Below are 7,460 nucleotides of genomic sequence, written 5' to 3'. Positions count from 1 at the left end.
AAGTTCTATTGGAACACAAAGGCAAGGTATTGTGATTGCTAAAGAATTTATATAGTTTGAAGCAATTTGGACATGGATGGAATAAGAATTTAGATAAATCTTTATTGAATCTTTGTCGAAGTTTAGAATCAAATCTTTATTTGTACACAATGTACTTTGAGGGACTAATTCTTGCATTAATTATCTATGTCAATGACGTACTTATTAGTGGCTAGAACTTTAAGATCCTTATGAAATGTAAGGATGAATTGCAATAGTGCTACAAGATAAAAGACCTTAGTGAACTTAGTGATTTTTTTTACATTGATTTTTTGCAAGATAAAAAAATTGTACTATTAATTTGAGTCAAATTAAGTATATTTATCAAAAGTTGGAGGAATTTGAGATAAAAGATGGAAAGACAGTTGCTACACCAATGGTATGAAGTCATGTCACTAAGCATGAGAATGATGATCTTTTGGATGTAGAAGATGTAAAGTTTTATTAAGAAGCTTTAAGTTTATTATTGTACTTTACAAATGGTACAAGGTATGACATTGCATTTGCTTGTCAATACTTTATTCAATACATGGCACATCTATATGTTTTGCATTGGTAAGGAATTATAAGAATATTTTATTACTTATAAAGAAAAAAATATTTGGTATTGCAATATAGTGGAAAAGAAGCAAATTTGCAACTTGTAGGCTATAGTGATACAGATGGAGTAAGTTGTGTGGAGATGCACCATTCAATAGGAGGTTATGTATTTATCTTGGATGAGACAATTATTACTTAGTCAAGCAAGAAGCAATCTTTAATTTCTCTTTCATCCATAGAAGCAAAGTATGCAACTTTAACTATTGCAATAAGAAAGACCTTATGACTTTGTAAAATACTTAAGAATTATGACATTCATAAATTGGAAAAGATTTTTACTTGTAAAGATAACCAAAATGCTATTGTTATTGCCAAGAATCTAATACACCATGGCCATACAAAGCATTGAGAAATAGGACATCATTTTATTGAACAATGTGTAGAAAAAAGACAAATTGATTTGAAATATTGTTCTATGGAGAAAATGGCAACAAACATCTTCAAAAAAACCTTTTCCTAGAGATAAGTTTTTAACTTTTAAATATATGTTAGATCTTGTTTCAATAAAGAATTAAGTCCCCCTTAAATAGAGTGTTGAATGTTCCAATTCTATGTACAAAAAGTTGTGACTTATCCAACTCGTAACTGAGACATTGGAAGTGCTCTCGCCTTGGCTTCCGGCACATTCTCCTTCACAAGAGAATGTTGTTCATCCAATTTTTGTAACAGCATTGTTTTTTGTTTACTAGTCCTACTGTCCCCTTTCACCATGTCAAAAGATAGCACTATTTTTGATGAAGTCAAGCTAGCATTGAATTTCCATCTCTGGAAATATATGATCACCAGAATCGCTAAGCAAGACAAGCTCTGAGATATTCTGTCACCAACCACTAGTACCTCCACAAAACCAGAAACTGATCGAGACGAATCAAGTAAGGATAAGCAAGAACGGCTTATGTACAACTTAACCATATCTATCCGACCAAACCTTCTTGTTCTCACTAACTTCCAGGAACCGAAGGCCCTATGGGATTCTCTGCAAAGATCCTTCAAAAACGCAAACGACAACAGGAAGTTCGATCTCAAAAATTGCCTCGATCTGATCATGCTCTCGGAAGAACTAGGTGTTGAGAACTATTTCTCTTAGTTCCACCAGATCCTTGCAGAACTTTCGACCATTGGTGTTCGCATTAACGATCCAGATCTGGTACAAGTAGTGGTGAAGAATTACCCGACTCATTCGACTACTTTCTAAATTACTACACCAGCAATGGAGGATACCCCACTCTGGATCAGTTACAGTTTCAATTAATGCTTGAAGAAAGCCGACGTCAAACCAGATCGAGGCTCAAACCAGCGACCACCGAGGCACTCTACTTCCATGGAAACCGAAACTATACACATTACAATCGAGACATGAAGGGATCCAACGTTGTTCCTTCCAAATTTAGCACCACTCACTACACCACATAGGGACATGAAAACAACATGTCCCAAATCCAGCTTAGACAATGTCACTACTGCGGAAAGCTCCGACAACTTAAGCACATGTGCCCTAAATGCCTGGTAGACATCCGAAAACTTAAATCTGAAGGAATGATCAAACTCGGCATCAGACCTCCCTCAATAAATTTCGCTCAAGAAGAACTCGAGTGGCCAAATCCACAAGATCTCTCAATCAACACCCCATTCATCGCTAACGAGTTAAATAAAGAGGTCTTCGAAGTAGCCATCCCGTCGCTGAACACTTATCATTTTGACTTCAACTAGTATCCCGACAGCGGAGCCACTCAGTATGTGACCGGCGACCTACAGAGCTTTGATAGCATAGAAAACTTCAACGAAACTGTTAAAACCGCCGCTGGTCAAAATCATCCAATTACCAGTAGGGACAGTGTTCACTTTAAACTCCCACCAGGTTAAATTCCCGGGGTTCTCTACGTACCAAGTCTATCGAAGAATCTTTTATCAATCGGGTCCTTTACAGATCGCATCATAGCATGCTTCGGCAATCAAAAGTGCATTCTGTACAACAAAGATCACAAGAAGATCGTAGCAGAAGGATTTCACAGCAACGAAAATAGTTTATATCAACTCTCATCCCGTCCACCAGATCTCGCGATGAATATAACCAGCATCGACCTACACACAATCAGACTGTGGCATCACCACCTCGGGCACCTTAGTTTCGCTCGCCTTCACGAGCTCGCATCAAACAACATGGTTATCGGACTCTCCTATATCCCGGTTCATTCAAAAACTTGCGAAGCATGTATCAAGGGAAAACAAACACAAGCAAGCCTACCAAAAATCAGCACGTCACCAGTACCCAACGCACTGGATCTTCTACACCTCGACCTTTGCGGCCCCTTCCCCGTGACCTCTCAGGCGGATCCAACGATATGTTCGTTACTGTAGATGATTTTAGCTGCTATATCTGGACTTTCTTCTTATGCCTAAAGTCTCAAGCCTTCGAACGATTTTACTTATTCAAGAACATGGTCGAGGTCCAATACAACCGCAAGATCAAATGTATTTGGAGCAACCAGGGAGGAGAATTTCTTTTCCACCAATTTGCTGATCTTTGTGCATCCACAGGCATAAGAGAAGAACTCACCAACGCGGCTACCCCAGAACAAAATGGGATAGTCGAACGCGCCAATCGCAAGCTACTCAATGTCGGACGCAGTATGACTGTTAGAGAGATCTCACAATCGCACTCATTGACACCCCGGCTCAAAACCAGTAAAAGTCCTGCAACTAACTTCAACTCCCCTTTACAACTTAGCCCACCAGCTCCACAGTCACCAGAGAATACTCTACCCGACAGCCGCTCTAGATGAAACATGACGCCTCAGGATACAGCATTCACGGAGGAAACTTAAAACACACCGTCCGGTGATCTACACAACTCAATCAACCGTCTGGGGGAAGAACTCACTGACATGCCAATCCAGAGCTCACAAATCCATTCGCTACCAACAACTCACGACTGTCCACATTAGAATCCTCTAATCCAACCCCAACACAGCAATATCCTTGGCGCCAACGCCCTGCTCAAATAAAAGAACCTCCATTGCGGCTCAAAGACAGTGTCACCTACTCTGTGGCGCCCTCAAAAATCCTCATTCCGTAAATATCAAGTGATTCTTTGACATTACGGAGGAACCAGCCAATCCCATTACTTTCACTAACGCCAACTCAAGCTCCAAATAGCGGGCCACAATAAAACAAGAGCAAGTTTCGATTATCAAAAATCAAACATGGGAGCTATGCGAGCTCCTATCCGGAGCATTCATCGTAACTGCCAAGTGGGTATATAAAATTAAAAAAGAAGCGAACGGCTTACCATGCAAACTCAAAGCCTGTCTTGTAGCTCGAGGCTTTCAGCAAATCAAAGGGATCGACTACGACGAGGTATTCGCCCCCGTTGCAAAATGGAAAGCCGTGCGTCTCACTGTCTCACTAGCAGCAAGTTACAATTGGCCCTTGCTCGACCTTGATGTCAGATCTGCCTTTCTCAATGGCGACCTAAAAGAAACAATGTACATGGAAGTTCTGGACAATTTCTGCGATTCCACGACAGGAACAAAAGTTTGCTGCCTAAAAAATTCTCTATTTGGATTAAAACAGGCTCCGCGCGTGTGGTTTGAAAAAATTAACACCTTCTTCTCCACGGATTCTCAAGTACAGAATTTGACTACAACCTATATTATCTTTGGGATTCAGGTGAAGTTATACTGCTCATACTATATGTTGACAATCTATTGCTCACAGGATCAGACAGGAACAAGATTTCTCAGATCAAAACTCAACTCATGCAAAAGTTTAAAATGACAGACCTGGAAAAAAATCAGCTTCTACCTGGGAGTGGAATTTGTATTCCAAATGCATGGCATCCTCCTATCCCAAAAGGCCTACGCATTGCAAATCCTGAAAGAATTCGGAATGGAGGAATGTGCTCCATCTTCAATACCCATGGTCGAGGGACGTCATCTGGATAGAGAAGAAAGCTCCCCGTAGGTCGACGCAAAACGATTTCAAAAATTAATTGGTATGTTGATTCACCTAGTGAACACAAGGACGAAAAACTTGTTTGCAACTGGTACACTAAGCCGCTTCATGCACAGTCCCCTCACTCCATACCTGCAAGCAGCCAACAAGATTTTATGGTACATTAAAGAGTCAATAGATCTCGACATCTTCTATCAGATAAATCATAGTCCAACCATATTAAGCTTCACCGACTTCGATTGGGCAAATTGCAAATTGATAGAAAGTCAATCATCAGCTGGGTTTTTAAATCAGCAAGAGGTCCTATATCCTGGGCCTCAAAGAAATAAGGTACGGTGGTTGTCTCGTCAATAGTAGAGTTATTTTACATTCAGACCTAAGACCAGTTGGCTAACATCCTCACCAAGACCATAAAAAAAACAGAGATTTATTAAACTACGTCACAAACTAGGCATCTAGAACTTGAATCCATTAGACAACAACTAATGGACCCAATACTTCCTAGAAATCCTAGGCTTGAGACACAAATCCTTCCGCCTCAGCTAATACCCTAAACAATTTGTACTTGGCTCCCTTAAATCCTATCATCTGTCCCTCACACTCTGTCCAATTTAAGTAAACACCAGATCTGCGACCTTGATGCACCATGTAATATCTGCTCAACCTCCGCGTAATTTCCAAACCTTGGTACTTTGAAGACAAGCATCCAACCACTCCATGGATTTGAACAATCTCCAAAGACAATCAAAGCCAGCAAAAAATAAAATCAAAGCTCCACCAACACACCCGACGGAGTATAATAGCAAAACACCAGAGCCAGAGTAAGAGTATCTGAGTCTGCAAACAACAAATGAAGAAAATTATGATTACCCACATTTGAGAAAAAAGAAAAAGATTGATCTGAAACTACGAAAGACTCATGCACTAGCAGCAGCCGATTGATGTCTCTAACAATACCGTCCTCTGACACACCATCTTATTGACAACACCTGTCTCCACGCTTCTCACATCTCTTCACCATCATGTTGATTTAGGGACACTCATCATTTCTTCTCTTCCTTAGCATTATAAGCACTGAAATGAATCTTTCACTTGGATATTATGAAGATATCCAAGTGAATGGGCGTGTTAGAAATAGCCTATCGACACCCTAATATTCAGACGAGTCCAGATATCAATCTCCAACAAAATAGATCTACAACTAATCCAGTATATGAACCAATGCCTTGAATAATAAATCATTCTCTTGTGTGCATTCTTGTTCGCCTGATCCATGGTCTATTATTTATGTATATTATTTTATTATCTTCTATTTGCAAAATGTCAGTGTTCTTTGATGTTTGATAATGTAGATAATTTTTTGCTTCACCATGATCCCAATCCCCACACAGACAGACACCTAATTAGATCTGCAAACATTTGTAAGAGATGCTACTTGCAGCAAGCGAAAAGTAGATCCCTATAAACACTTACCACAGTTGTGAACCCCATCCTTCAGCAGCAATCTCACCGCTGATTGAATTGCCTCCTTCACAGCCTCCACCTTCAAACATAATACCAGCACCGAGTGTCCACAACTTGGAGATCCAACCCACCTCACAGAAGTATAATAAACCTCGATTTGGACGCGGCATAACCATTGCAAACTAAGGTTCCTAGCATAGGGCCTCGAAACCACTGCCTCAAAGCCCTAAAACTGTACAAAAGAGAGCCATCATAGCCACACGGATCCATGGAGGTCTCAAATCCAAAAGCCAGAAAACAGCATTCCAGGATTTTGGGATATTGGGGATGAAACCAATCAATGTGATGCAAAAAACACGCAATGCAGCATCGACATCTACATTGAGCATGAACAATACATGCTGCGAAACAACGATGTTATTATCGACAATAACAACAGCACAAACTGAGGTTTAGCATAAAGAAGGCATATGTGTGTACATGAATATTGCTATCTGTTGGATGTGTCCTAATACACATGGCCTCAATTACTTACCAAAGAAAGCAATTTTAACTTTCAGTTTGATTTTGGACAACGGAGTCTAGAGTTGGTCTTGGTGTTTCAATTTGCTAGCAGTGAATGAAATAAGCAAGAAGACTAAGTTTATTTGATATGTATATATGTAAAGATTGTAGTGTGTTTTTTTTTTGAGTGGATCTATCTAAAGCATTAAAGTTACCTTAAAGAAAAATTGTAATTTATATATTGTGAGTATATATTAAAGCAATAGTGCAACTGAAAAGATCCTAACAATAGTTAATTGTATGTATCATGTTAAAAAGCATTTATGATTTGTTGACTGTCCATTACATACAAAAGATTGGAGTGTTTAAAGTACCTTCTAGAGCCACTCTATAGAAAGAGCAAGCAATGAGTATTATAATTCTATCATTATAATTAGAAAGACATCCAAGCAAGATGGATCTTTTTTTCATTGGCAATTTTGTTCCATAAGAATATATACAAAAGCAAAAATTAAACATTTGTAGATATTTCAACAAAATCACCTAAGTTTGTAGAATTGACAAAAACCACTTAAGTAGCTATAGAATTAGAACAAAGCAAATTATCTTTTTATTTGAACTTAATGAAAAAGTTTATCAATTTGAGGACAAAGAAGGGCCTTGAACTTCTAATGTCTTTTCAAAATAGTAAACAACTAATAGAATCATCAACCCTATAAAACCTAATGATTTATAATAAGATCCTTATTAAACTAGAGCCAACATTTCTTCTAATCAATTGCTTTAAGTAACAAAAACCATAAAAAAAAGATCTTAAAGAAGGAATTAGAGAATAGAGTAAACCAAGAAGAAAGAAGGAGTAACTAAAGTTGAAAATATAGAAGAACATACAATAATAG

At 38.7% G+C, this 7,460-nt stretch overlaps 1 long non-coding RNA gene across 6 annotated transcripts; it reads right to left on the bottom strand.

Annotated features, from left to right (window-relative positions):
- Positions 1 to 1,106: 1,106 nt before the first annotated feature.
- On the bottom strand, positions 1,107 to 7,446 carry LOC149989351 (uncharacterized). 6 transcript variants are annotated; one of them, XR_016502504.1, is made up of 3 exons: positions 6,067 to 7,446; positions 3,929 to 5,430; positions 1,107 to 2,736 (listed from the first exon to the last, which is right to left on the bottom strand). It is a non-coding gene; the product is annotated as an uncharacterized LOC149989351 (long non-coding RNA). The 6 variants fall into 6 exon arrangements; XR_016502503.1 differs by having other exon boundaries at positions 1,107 to 2,721; XR_016502505.1 differs by having other exon boundaries at positions 1,107 to 4,725; positions 5,380 to 5,430.
- Positions 7,447 to 7,460: the final 14 nt, after the last annotated feature.

The sequence above is a fragment of the Physcomitrium patens genome, chromosome 4 (assembly GCF_059467195.1).
Source record: "Physcomitrium patens ecotype Gransden chromosome 4, ASM5946719v1, whole genome shotgun sequence".
Lineage (NCBI taxonomy): Eukaryota > Viridiplantae > Streptophyta > Bryopsida > Funariales > Funariaceae > Physcomitrium > Physcomitrium patens.
The sequence above is the reverse complement of the archived record's forward strand: the minus strand, read 5'-3'. Positions and strand labels throughout refer to the sequence as shown.